The sequence below is a fragment of the Lissotriton helveticus genome, chromosome 8 (assembly GCF_964261635.1).
Source record: "Lissotriton helveticus chromosome 8, aLisHel1.1, whole genome shotgun sequence".
Lineage (NCBI taxonomy): Eukaryota > Metazoa > Chordata > Amphibia > Caudata > Salamandridae > Lissotriton > Lissotriton helveticus.
The window spans coordinates 969731578-969745168 of NC_136069.1; the positions used below are offsets into that span (position 1 = coordinate 969731578).

At 38.3% G+C, this 13591-nt stretch overlaps 1 protein-coding gene across 1 annotated transcript in view; it reads left to right on the forward strand.

Moving 5' to 3' along the window:
* ZPLD1 (zona pellucida like domain containing 1) overlaps positions 1 to 13591 on the forward strand; it is a 2178405-nt gene that overhangs the window by 1793152 nt on the left and 371662 nt on the right. The gene's annotated exons all lie outside the window — the stretch shown is intronic.

Below are 13591 nucleotides of genomic sequence, written 5' to 3' on the forward strand. Positions count from 1 at the left end.
TGGATAAAGTCAATGTCCAAGACAGTATTTTGGATTCTCACCTGATTAATCTCATGGCGTGTCAGCGTGGTACTAATGAGTACTGGTACCGTCGTCATGGTGATTTAAAATGTATGCTGAGGAACTTAGGTACTCCCACATGGTTCCTCACTCTGAGCTGTGCCGAGTATGGCTGGGAAGACTTACTTGAATTTCTACGAGAGGCAAATGCTAACGTAGATAACATCGAATTCAAGACACCCGGAGAACTGTGCTCTTTGGATCCAGTCAATGTATGTAGGTACTTCAATCATAGATTTGAAGCTATGATGTCTTTCATCATGAATAAGAAGAATCCACCTCTTGGAGAGGTGTTGGATTTCTTCTGGAGAAAGGAGTACCAAGCAAGAGGTGCTCCTCATATACATATGTTGCTGTGGATCAAGGATGCACCTAAATTTGGAACGGATCCAGAAGACTCAGTGATGAGTTTCATCCAACAGTATTCTACGTGTGCTGTTCCAAACGCAAAGGAGAAGAAAAGCCTAAGAGAAAAAGTTCTGCGTTTCCAAAGCCATCGATGTGGAAAGTACTGCCGTCGTAAATTCCGAAACAAGGACAAGTTCTACACCAAATGTCGTTTCGGCTTTCCACGACCGGTGATTTCTAAAGGAAGAGTAAACAGTTTGATGTCTTCGCTGCGACACAATGTCATGAAGAAATCACCTAAAAACACATACAATTTGAAGAGGAACGAAGAGTCCAAGTACATCAATGACTACAACCCGGTGATTTTGTCCATGTGGAATGCTAACATGGATATACAGTTTGTGGCTGATAATTGTATGGCTGTGGCTCGGTATGTGACGTCTTACATCACCAAAAAAGAGAAGACAGAATTGAAGGATATGTGGGAGGACATTTCCCATGAAAAGAGCCTCAGCAAGAAGTTGTACAGTTTCAGTCTGAAGATGTTGTCGCATCGAGAAATCGGAGCGTACGAATGTTCTGACCGGTTGTCTTCAGCAAGTCTCTATGCCAAGTCCAGGAGTATCGTTTGGGCGAGTCTTGGTCTTGCTGCAACGCGTAATCGAGTTCTCAAACCTGTCCGGGAAATTGAGTATTTGGCGGAAAAGGAGCCAAACAGTACCGACATTTTGAAGACCAACATGTTGGATACATATTATCCAAATCGAAGCATTCACCTTGAGAATGTTTGTCTGTATGAGGTTCTTCAAAATTACATATTCAAGAGGAACATCAAAGAAGATACTGAGAAAGGAGTGTATGCTGTAATAGGAAGTGAGGGATGTCTGGTCAAGCAAAGAAAATGCCACTTGGTAAACCATCGAAAATTGAGTGGCGAATCTCCTGAAAAATAGGAGTTTTTCTATTTAGCACTTTTGCAACTTTTCAAGCCTTGGCGTGCAGAAGAGGAACTGCTTGGAGATTTTCTCTGTTACGAAGACTCTTTCAATGCCGCCAAGGAGACCATAGAATGTCCTGCTTTTCCCAAATATGTAGAAATGTTGAATGCGGAAATTGAGCAGGAAGCAACGATTGCAGCCGAGATTGCCAGAGACAGTTCTCAGGACAGTCAGAGTTCTGCTTCATTGAGTCAGGATCCACTAGGAGGACCTGTTATCGGAAATGAAGCTGCCACTGCTATGAATGAAGTGGAAAGAGCCATGGCACATGCTCAGGAGGATGCGGTTAACTTAGAAGAGTTGGAAAGACAACTCAACGTTGAGCAGAGGAAAATATATGACGAAGTTACCATGCAAATTGATCATGGATTAAGTCATGATAAGAAAGAGTGCTCATGTACGTCGTTGAAGCCTGTCCGACTGTACGTGAGTGGAGAAGCGGGAACTGGAAAAAGTTTCCTCATTAAAGCAATTTCATGCTATTTGCAGGAAAGGACAGAGTCATCGCTGTCTTGTGTTGTCACTGCTCCAACTGGACTGGCAGCACATAATATTAAAGGGATTACTTTACATCGTTTACTGATGCTGCCAGTGGAGCATGACAACAAATTACAATATCACAAGCTATCTGGAGATGCTTGTTTTGAAGTTTCAAGAATCTTGAGAAAAATGAAACTTCTTATCATTGACGAAGTAAGCATGGTTTCCAATGTCATGCTTGCCTTTGTGCATTTGAGAATGCAAGAAGTTCTCAAAACAGAGTATGATGTGTTATTTGGTGGCAAACACATCATTGTTTTCGGAGATCTTCTGCAGCTGACACCAGTGAAAGGGCAACCTGTGTTCAAAATGCTCACGCATGAAGATACCAGGAAGTGCCTAGGCAGCATTGGCAACGTCAATATATGGTTAAACTTCAATTATGCTGAACTGCATGAAAATATGCGTCAGGCGAAGGATGAAGTTTACAAGACTATTCTACAAGATGTTAGAATTGGAAAAGTGACCGAGCATGGGAAAGAAGCTTTACATGCACGATTACTGTCAAATTTATATCCAGAACAAGATGTTGTGCCTGAGAATATTTTTCAGAAAATTACTGAGAAGAAATCTGGAATATGTTTGATGCCAACTCTTGCAGAATGTGCCAAATTTAACAACAAAATGTTGCATTTAGAAAAGCAAGAGATTGTGAAACTGGAAGCTATTGACAGAGTAGAGCATATGGGATCAACAATTATTTTGTCTGAGAATCTGAAAACAAAATTGGATTCATTAGAGAAGAGTATATCTAAAACTGCAGGTTTTGAAAAGACTCTGAATGTGTGCTTGAACTGCCGTATAATTTTAAGAAGGAATTTACATGTTGAAAGAGGTCTGGTAAATGGATCAATGGGTAATGTTGTTGATTTTGTGAAATACAGAAATAGAGATGGAATTGAATTTTTAAAAATTAAATTTGATGGCATTGAGGAAGTACAGCTAATTGCTCGTTGTTCTGCTAGATTTTTGCTTGTAAAAGACTTATATGTTCGCCGTAAGCAGTTTCCTGTTTGCTTGGCATATGCGGTGACAATCCATAAATCGCAAGGTTTAAGTGTAGACAGTGCATTGGTGAATATTGGCAGTTCTGTGTTCAAGGAGGGTATGGCATATGTGGCATTGTCACGAGTTAGAACTTTATCGGGATTGTACTTGATTGAGTGTGATGTCACAAACATTTGTGCTGATCTAGATTGTGTTAAGGAATACAATAGGTTAAGAAGAGAGTATGCGCCACATTTGCCTCAGTATCCTTTGTTTGAGAAACGTGTGGTAGGCCGGAAACGAAGAAATGTGACCAATACTGGGGAGGTTGTAGCAAAAAGACGAAAAGTCGATGAACCTAAAATTACAAGCAGAAACAAAAAGGATTCTGTTGAAGATGTTGTTGGTTTTCAATTTGAAAACAGTTCTGGTGTCAACTGCTATGCTAATGTAGTGGTTAATGTTTTGTTTTCTCTAGAAAATGTAAAAGAAGAGATTGTGGTCAATTCTGATCAAAGATTTTGCAGTTTGTTAAATTCTGTGTTAGAGAAATGTAGCACTGATAGAAGAAACATAGAAAGTGTGTCTGAAATTCGAAATCTGTTAGACAGATGTTCAGGCCAAACACAATTCTCTCAAAATATTCAGCAAGATTGTCAGGAGTTTTTAATGTATATGCTTGATGTATTACATGCTGAAGGTGTAGATGTAGATCAGCTGTTTGGGCTTTCTTATCAATGGCAGCATGACTGCGAGAACTGTATGGTATCAAGTACTACTAGTGTAGACTCAGAAAGATTTATATATTTAACTTTGCCAGACAGTAAATCAGTCTCCTTTAATAAGCTAGTAAAAGCAGCTGATCACAACATGGAGTGTAGCCAATGTAAATCTGAAATGATGTCCACATTATTTATACGAACATATGGCCAGTATGTCATTTTAATGTTCCAACGATGTAGGCCTGATGGAACAAAATTGACAACTTTAATTAAAAATGTTGTAGCTTCGCAGTTGTCAATATCAGGAAGGACTTTTGTAACTGCAGCAATTATATATCATGACGGCCCTTCAATAACATCAGGACATTACACAGCTTATTTAAAGTCTAGAAATGGCTGGTCATTCTGCAATGATTCTGTTTTAATTTTCAAAAAAAAATTGCCGTATGACCTTAAAAACTCTTACCTGGTGTTTTTAAAACCAAAATTTTAGGGAAATAATCTCGGGATGTGCTCTGTGGAATTTCAAGAAGTTCTAATGGCTCCTACACAATTTGGCCTTGAGGATAAGTGTAGTTCAGAGACATAACTTCTAACCATAGGACTGGACGTCATGGAGAAATACGTGCACTTTGAATGAGTTCAGAAAAACTGTTTCTTTTTATAAGCTAATTGAAGCAGCCAATCAAAACATGGAGTAGAAGGAATGTAAGTCTGCAATGCTGTCTACTGTTTTACATTGCTTTGTGATTAAAAGTGATGTAGAGAATTAAATAATTGTAGTAGTCATAGAGGTAGTGTAAGTCTGCTTCATAGTAAGCAGTATCAGTGTCATAGGAAATGTAGAACATGACTGAGCAAGAAGGGGAAGATATTACTATTCCAGGATTGTGAAAATGATCTTCAACATTTTAATTCTGAAAGTTGCGGAAATGCCAAATGACGGGATTGGCTTACAAGAAATCCAAGAGTTATAAATGGCTCTGACCAGATTTGGCCTTGTGGAAACTTGTGGTAGAGAGCAAGAAGTCATTTATTGCATGTAACGTGTTTTTAAAAACGATGGAGATTTTCTTTCAGAAAGTGGCGGGCTGAAAGTAATAACAGCACAAAAGAGTGTAAGCTGTTCATAGGACATCCGTGGACGTCATGGAAAGTAAGTTAACTTTAAGGAGTTCTGAATTCTGATTTCTTATGTTGTATGGGTTTTTTAAACACAATCATTTTGATTGTGGTTTTTTTTCCCCGCTGTTATATGATGAATACCTTCAAGTCACTGTTTTTAGTGAATTTTGATACATTCTGAGAACAGCAAAAATAAACCATTTAACATGTATAATTAATTCTGTACTGTTTGCATTTATGATGTATATGTAGAACTGTGTAGGAGGCATGGAGAAGGTGAGGCTTCTGTAAGTGTCAAAGTTGTTGCATGCAGTGCTGCACTTCTGCGTATTCTTTCATATGCTAGACTACATCTGCACAATGAGATACCTAAGCAAAGGAAACACAAGTGATGTGATTGTGAAATGAGCAAAATAAATTGCACGTATTTCAATTACATCACCTGTGTTTCCTATCATTACGAATCACATTGTGCAGATCAAGTTTAGGTCTGTCCAGGGAAACATAGGAGGTTTGGACTTTGTTGAAGAGTGCAGTGGACATGACTCACTTCATTGGTAGACCTTCACATGTATTATCTCCTCTGTACTCTTCAACAAGTGTAAATCTCATCTGCAACCCTGAGTAGGCCTCACCTCAAACAAACCTCTGGATAGTAGACATCTTATTGGCATCCTGAAGCAATTATTTAAAATTTTAGTGTCTTGCGACACTTTTCTGAAACAACAGCAATGCAAAAGATGCACCATGTTTTAAGATAGGCCTCACTTCATCTGCATCAAGATACTGTTAGTTTAAAATGTATATCTTTAGGACTGTGTAGGGGGCCTGGAGAAGCAGAAGCTTCTGTAAGTGTCAAAGTTGTTGAAAAACTGTTTGTCCTTCAATCTTTTCCCTTGTCTTTTCTAATTTTTAAATACATGTTTTAATATTTTTCAAATGTTTGTTCTCTCTTTCACAGATTGAAAGTATAGAAACAAAAAGTGAGTAATTTAACGACAATTATAAGGTAAATATTTTGAACTCTTTTCGTTACATTTCTATCACATTTAACTACTATTAGTTCCACTGCTTCATTTCTTTAACCCTCAGTTTCCTGCCTTTGCTACTTCCCTCATTCCTTTCTCTATTACCTACTTACTCAACTCCTTCCACTCTTTTTCTCAGTCCCTCTCTTCTCATAGTTCCTCACTCTTGTTCACTCACTCCGTCTCTATTACTCTTAGTGTCTTTGACTGATCACTCTATCACTACTTGTTCATAATGCTTTCTCTGTGTAGTTGAAGCACACTAAGGGGAATATTATGAACACAGCCAATAAAATTATTGCTCTTTTTATTGGCAGAAAACTGGTGCAAAAGTGGTTTTAGCGGCAGTTTTCTGCCACAAAAGCAGCTTTAGCGACACATTTCTGCCAATAAAAGCTGCAAAACTTTTATTGCCTATGTTGATGATATGGCTCTATGTTACTTACATTTCTTTGCTGTTTCAATTAATCTTTTTCTGTTATTTTTTGTTTTCTGTTTTCTATTTTTTCTCTCTGTTATTCCTCATGTTTTAATCCTATTTTGAACATTCACTCACATTCTCCAAGAAACTCTTCTTTGTTAATGTTATACTCTCTTTTTTTTTCTTTCACTTCGTTATCTATTTTGTTTTTCACAATTATACCCTCTTCTGTCTTTTCTTCGGTAAATAGAGCTATTAAACAGTATCTCTTCTTTACTCCCTATAGCTGTCTTTCTTTTAACATCACTCTCTGTTTACTTTCCTTATACTTACACTTTTTTATTTTTTTTTTATTTTTGGGTTAGCTCCCGGTCCGCGTACCGGGAAGCTAACCCGGGAGCGAACCAAAAGAAATAGAGCTTGCCAGAGTGCTAAACATTCTAGCAATTTTTTTTGAAAGGGAAGGTAGTTCTGAAAAGAACTTTTTTTTAAATATTTTTGTTGTTTTATATTTTTTTTTTATTTTTTGAACATTTTTTGTTTTTTTTGTATTTTTTGAACAATTTTATATTTTTTTTGGTTTTTTTTGGGGGGGGGAACAACAAAAAACAGGCATTGAAAAGGGCTCAACAGGAGCAAAAAAAAATTACTGGGGGCGGTTAGGGCAATCATGGTGTTCATACGCCAGGTTGAGTGCATTGATGCTCATGTTGCCACAAGCTAATAATGCACGACAGTGCATACATAAGTGAATCATGTGCCCAAAATTTTCTTGAATATTTGGCACAGTTTCCCGTGCCTCTTCTGGTGTTAGAGAAATCGGTATTGTTGGTCTGGCCACAGGAGTTGGTCTTGGATTGTCCTGCATATCCCTTATTTCCGCCCGGCTGTAATTTAGTGGATGCTTCCTTGTCATGTGCCTGTGCATTGTGTGATTTCCATAGCTATATTTTTTGTCCGTCCCTCTGGACAATTGTTCTTTGCATATGCGGTAGGTGACATACCTCGCATTGACTTTTTTTTGGCCAGGAGGGATCGAATAAAACTGCCAGATGAAACTGGCTTTCTTTCTGGAAACCCGGGGCAACTCTTCTAAGAACTGTGGTTCTTCTCCCTCCTCATCCATTTCTTCATCTTCCTCCTCAGTGTTGGTAATGACCTGGGGAGGTGGTCCTCTCTTCCCATGAGGAGGTGGAGGTGGTGGTGGGGGTGCACCAGCTGAAGCAACCAATGAAGCCATTTTCCAACAAGCAAAATAGGTCTTCCTCTCACAATGATGAAAGTCAGAGTGAGGAAAGAAGGAGGGGTTTTCATCATTTGGGAAAAACAATACTTCTCAACCAATGAAAAGTGTTATTTTTAGGTCACCTGACCTAGCCTTCCATCATTATGAAACCAAAAGTGAAATGACCCAATGAAAAGTTTTATTAACAAGTCACATGACCTCTCACGCTCATGTTACGCGCTGCGGAACGCGCCCCGGTTAGCTTCCGGGTCGCTAAGCTTCGCGCCCCGGTCCGCGCCCCGGGACACTTCCGGGTGCGCTAACGCGATACGTCACAAGACGCATTACGCGGCAACGCGATACGTCGCGTTTTCGCGACGCGCCGCGGATCGCATCCGGGGAGCTGCGTTTCGCGCCTCGGTCCGCGCCCCGGGGCACTTCCTGGTGCGCTAACGCAGTACGTCATAAGACGCATTACGCGGCAACGCGATACCGTCACTATGTTGATTTTTTACCGGTTCGCGGACCGGGTCGCGGCATCAAATTGAGCTAACGGGAAGCTTCCCGGTCCGCGGACCGGGAGCGAAACAAAAAAAATATTTAAAAAAAATTATTAATAAACATATAAAATATATTTTTGGATTTAAATAAGAATACATTTTACAGCTATAGATATTTGCTATTAAAAAACCATTGAAATTCACTGAAAAAACCATAGGTTATAAACCATATATAGTTAGGAATTAGCATTTACAAAACCTTGAAAATTCACTGAAAAAACCATAGGTTATACACCATATATAGTTAGGAATTAGCATTTTTAAAACCTTATTTTACTCACACAAAACCATTGAAATTCCATATATAGTTAGTTGCACTAACTATATATCGCGCACCCGCAATCCACTGCTGATGATGTCACATATTACATCATTCATGACATGGTCAGTGACATCACTGATGACATCACTGATGACATCTCAAATGACATCACTGATGACATCACTGATAACAACATCCAGTGATTTTATGTTTCTGTAAAGTTTAAATATGTCTTACATATTGAAGAATGAGTGGATGTATAAGTGTCTGGACGAAGGATTTAGTAGGTGCATGACTGACTGTATGAGTGAGTGATTAAATGTATCTCACTGAGTGCATGGGTTAGTGACTAAACTGTCTTAATTTGTGCATCATTATGTCTGTTGTTCTGTAAACTGCTGCATGTGTTGATCAGTAGCTATATGAGTAACTATATGGGTTATTGATTGATTGTCCAAGTATTTGTATGGGAGACTGAGTGTGTGTGTGGCTGGCTGGGAGGTGTGTGACTCTGTGCAGATCAATGTGTACTTATATCAATGATTGTATAACAAGGTAAGTATGTGTTAGTATATGTTTGAAAATGTAAGGTGCTCTATGTTTAACTGTATAGACAAGAAAATGGAAGTGTGATTGATTCTTTACAGGACTGACTAGGTGTGTGAGTAACTCCATGGATGAGTGGCAGAGTGTGAGTGTCTGTATAGGTGTATGAGTGCATATGATAGTGTTGTAAAGATGAGTTATTGTATGTATGAATGATTGTATGGGTGAATGAGTGAATGTGTGTGTAGACGTAGGAATCAGTGAGTACATATGTAGTAACTAGTATTGGTGTGTCAATGGTTTCAAAAATTATACTCTGTATTTAACACTGGGTGAAACAGAGGTTATATTAAAATGTGAGGAGATGCATTGTATTGTCACATGAATGATATCATCAGTGATGTGGTCATTGATGTCAAATGAGATGTCATCAGTGGAGTCATCAGTGATGTCATTTGAGATGTCATCAGTGATGTCATCAGTGATGTCACTGACCATGTCATGAATGATGTAATATGTGACATCATCAGCAGTGGATTGCGGGTGCGCGATATATAGTTAGTGCAACTAACTATATATGGAATTTCAATGGTTTTGTGTGAGTAAAATAAGGTTTTAAAAATGCTAATTCCTAACTATATATGGTGTATAACCTATGGTTTTTTCAGTGAATATATATATATATATATATATATATATATATATTACCTACTGGCGGTCGCCAGTAGGTATATATAGTTAGGATTTTTTCCCTATGGGATTTTTGAAAATTCTATGTCTAATAACTTTGGCGTTTGTAGACGGAATTGGCTGAAATTTTCTGGAAAATGGAACATTTTATTTCTGAGCAGCCCCTGGAAATTTGGGGGGGGGTTCGTCAAGGGGGGGCCGAGAAAAAAGGGGGGTCCCAAAACGTGTTTTTAACATTGAGTTTTCCATAGGGCGGTTGGCCTCACTTTTAGCCCAAACGGCTGAATGGATTTCCACAAAACTTGGCAAAATTGTAGGGACTGGTAGCCCGATGTGCCTTTTCTAGGTCTCAATATATGTGCTTCAGTGGATTTTGAGAAATTAACGTTCAAAAAAAGATATATATCTGTAACAGCGGACCGGGCAGCGCTCCGGTTCGCGGACTTTACGCGTAACGGAACTTCGCGTAGCGAAGCTGATTGGCTCTCCGGTGTCAGTCAACATTCTAAACAGTCCGGAGCGGCCGCCATCTTGTCTCTCGGTAGGATTGAGAGACAAGAGGAGGCCAAAACAAAGGGGGAAATGACCATAAGGGGGCATAGTAGATCCTCCCTGACCCCCTAGGTTTAATGTGGAGGCTTTATAAGGGCCCCGCGGGGCAAAAAAAAATAATTTTTTTTGTTTTTTTTGCATGGGTAGCGCCCGGTTCGCGAACCGGGAAGCGTTCTGGGCAGCGTACTATAAGGAAAAAAGAATGATAGACTTTTCAAATACTGTATGTTAATTGATTGTTGGTTTTGTTGATTATTTTTTAATTTTTTTTATTTTTTAAGCAATTATTTATTATTGTGATTGTGTTTGAAAATTTAATAACATTTCTAACATTTCACTAGTTTATGAATTACATATAAAAATGATTAAAGACTCAAACAATTTTTTAATATTACATACAATTTTATTTTTCGGATTGTTTTTCAAAATTTAATAGAACGTCTAGCATTTGACTGTCCGATATGTCCTCTTGTTGAGTGAACATAAGTTCCCACATTTGACCGTCATCATAATGAAGTAAATGATCCACAGATTCTACACATTGAACTAATTCATGGTCCCGTGATTCATCCATGAAATCTGAGTCATCATTGTCCTCAATATCTTTTTCTGTGTTGTTCTCCAGAACAATTTCGAAGGAAACATTCTGCTCACCTTCCATTTTATTGCTGTAATTTGCATAAAAAATAAATATATCAGTAGAGATAGGGCACTGTTGGGTTTAAGTTCAGACAGGTACTTGTGAGTTTATAACAGAGAAGTAATCTATGGGCACTGTATGGTTTCAGGCGTGAAGTAGTACTATTAAAAAGTGCCTGTGAAGAAGCCTAAGTAAATTCATAATTATACCACAGAAACCTAAATCAATCCATAATTATAATAAAGAAGCCTTTCTCAATGTCTAACTCTTACAGAGGGATAGTATATAACTATCTGAAAATGTTTTCAAATTTATAAAATAATATCTCACCTTCTAAAAAGAAGTTTAAGTTGTGAGTGAAAATGATCTTGCAATGTAGTTCAGGAAGTAGTAGTCAAAATGGTTGTGTTTCTCTCTCTTCCTTTATATATATTCAGGTAGATAACCAATCAAATGTCAGGTAAAAAAAGTAGAAAATGAAAGTAATATTTTAATTGGTTGTGAATTCCAACACTTCAGATGTGTTTTGTGAAGTAATTTACCTCAGGGTATTTAGAGAGGTCTACAGGCTAAATGGTTAAATGGAATTTCAATCAAATTTGTGAAAATGGTAGGCATTGGTATGTAGTATGAGCTAATCTATATTTGGTGAAATTGTCTCCAGTCGCTTTTCTGTAAACTACTTTCCCACCTTTTTTGATGGTGCGCTTCCCAGGGAGCGACCCGGTACGCGAACTGGCGAGCGCCCCGGTTCGCGAACCTTAAGCGTTACGGGAGTCCACCATTTTGTGTTTCGGTCGAATTAAGATACAAGATGGAGGGCAAATAATGTTCAGAATGGGTAGAAGGGGGCACGGTAGACTTATCTTGACCCCCTAGGTTTTCTGAGGGTGGCTGAGGAGGCCCATATGTGCGAAAAAAATACATTTTTTAAAAAATTTTGCGAGGTTAGCTCCCGGTTCGCGTACCGGGTAGCGCCCCAGGGAGCGTACTTTGTTGAAAATTAGTGAAAAATGTTAGAGTAAAATAATAATTGTGAGTGATCAGATGTAGGGTAGCTCTGAGAAGAGCTTTTGGGTTTATGGTACATTTAGGTACTTATAAGTAGGTACCAATGCACAGTCTTAAATTCAGAATGAAAATTCTGTTGCCCTCATCTGAGAAGTGAACTCCATCTCCTCTGTAGATATCTTGCATGTAGTAACGCAAGTTATTGTTGTACAGGGAGCCCATTCCATGGTCTCTCATGTAAGCTGAAACAGATTTGTTTACATGCTTCCTCGACTTCTCAATTTGTGGACAAAATTGGTTTGACCACCTCCATTTCTGTCTTTGGCATATATTTGAATATACCAAGGCAGTCTGAGGAAAAAGTGCCATCAATTGCTCAAAGGTGTCCTTTAAAAGCATTTCCAGACCTACCCCAGTCAAAGTGCCCAAATCATTACCTCCACAGTGCACAATTAACAGGTCAGGTTTTGGCAAATGCATAAAGGTTTTCACCAATGGTATCAATTGGTGACATTTTAATCCTCTGTGGCCAAACCACTTAATTTCCACATCTTGTAAATTGAGGTTAGGTAAATTCCTGTTCTCAGCATACCTCTGAGCCCAATAGATGTAACTATGTCCAACAATCCAGACAGAAAACATGGTGAGAGAAGGTTCTCCTGCAGTCAGATGAAGTGTGGCAATGAAATGGCAGTTGAAAAAATAAGAGTTTAAAATGAAAAAAACTGTGGAGTTTCTGTGTTAATGAAGCAGTAACAGTGATTGGTGGATTTTGATTGCTGAAAACAGAAAGTTAGGGTGCATGGATGAGTTGTTTGAAAGATGTATTTTGAGTGGTCAAGAAAAAATCATTAAATGAAAGAATGCACTGGATATGAGGTGCACTGAGAGTTCAGAGTTCAATTGCAACATTGTTGTGTGAACTTGCAAACACCAGAGGTCTTCCAAGACGTGGTTGCCATGCAGAAAAGGCATGAAATGGCAGAGGGGGGAAGGGTTTTCATTTGAAAAAAAGTGAGGGAAGAGTTTTGATTGGGTGACATGAGAGATATGTGTGAAGAATTACAGCATTTCTGTGCTTTTGATAGCTGCAGACTCTGGGGTGCATACCTTTTGCTCTGCTGAAGACAAATTGGTGTGTTTCTGAGACTGTTTTGAAACTCAAAGTATTTGCTAAGGTGAGAAAAAAATTCTTTAATTTAGATAGAATATAGTGTGCTTTAAGGAGAAAATTATGAAGAAAGTTGTGTTCTTCAAATGTTGCTTTGTCTCAAGTGTTTTACAAATAGATTTTGTTTCTTTGAGAAAATGTAATTGGAGAAAATGTGAAGTATTAGTACTGACAGGGTGTTATTGTGCATAGGAGCTGTGGAGTCTTTTCAAATTATGATTTCAAAATCGTTTTTGAGGAAAATGAATGGTTATAATATTTATGACAAGGACATAATGGTGTATGCTTCATTATAAGGCAATTGAGTGTCTCTGATGTTATTTTTCCCATTTTAATGTAAGACCTTTCTCTGTGGAGCAAATTGCTTGTAAATATGCTCCCACCTGTGCATGGCAAATTTAGATTTTGAATGTTTGTGTTACATAGCTATGTTAAAAGTGACCCAACCATGCTGCAAAGGCAATCAAAAAACGCTTTTATGTGTCTTAAGGACATTTTAAGTCATTTCCCTATGTGCAGTGTTTTCAAATTATGATTTGAAAATCGTTTTTGGGGAAAAGGAATGGTTTGTAAATTTATGACAAGGATATAATGGTGTATGCTTCTTTATAAGGCATTTCAGTGTCTCTGATGTCATTTTTCCCATATTACATTAAAAGACCTTTCCCCGTGGGGCACATTCCTTGTAAATATGCTCCCACCTGT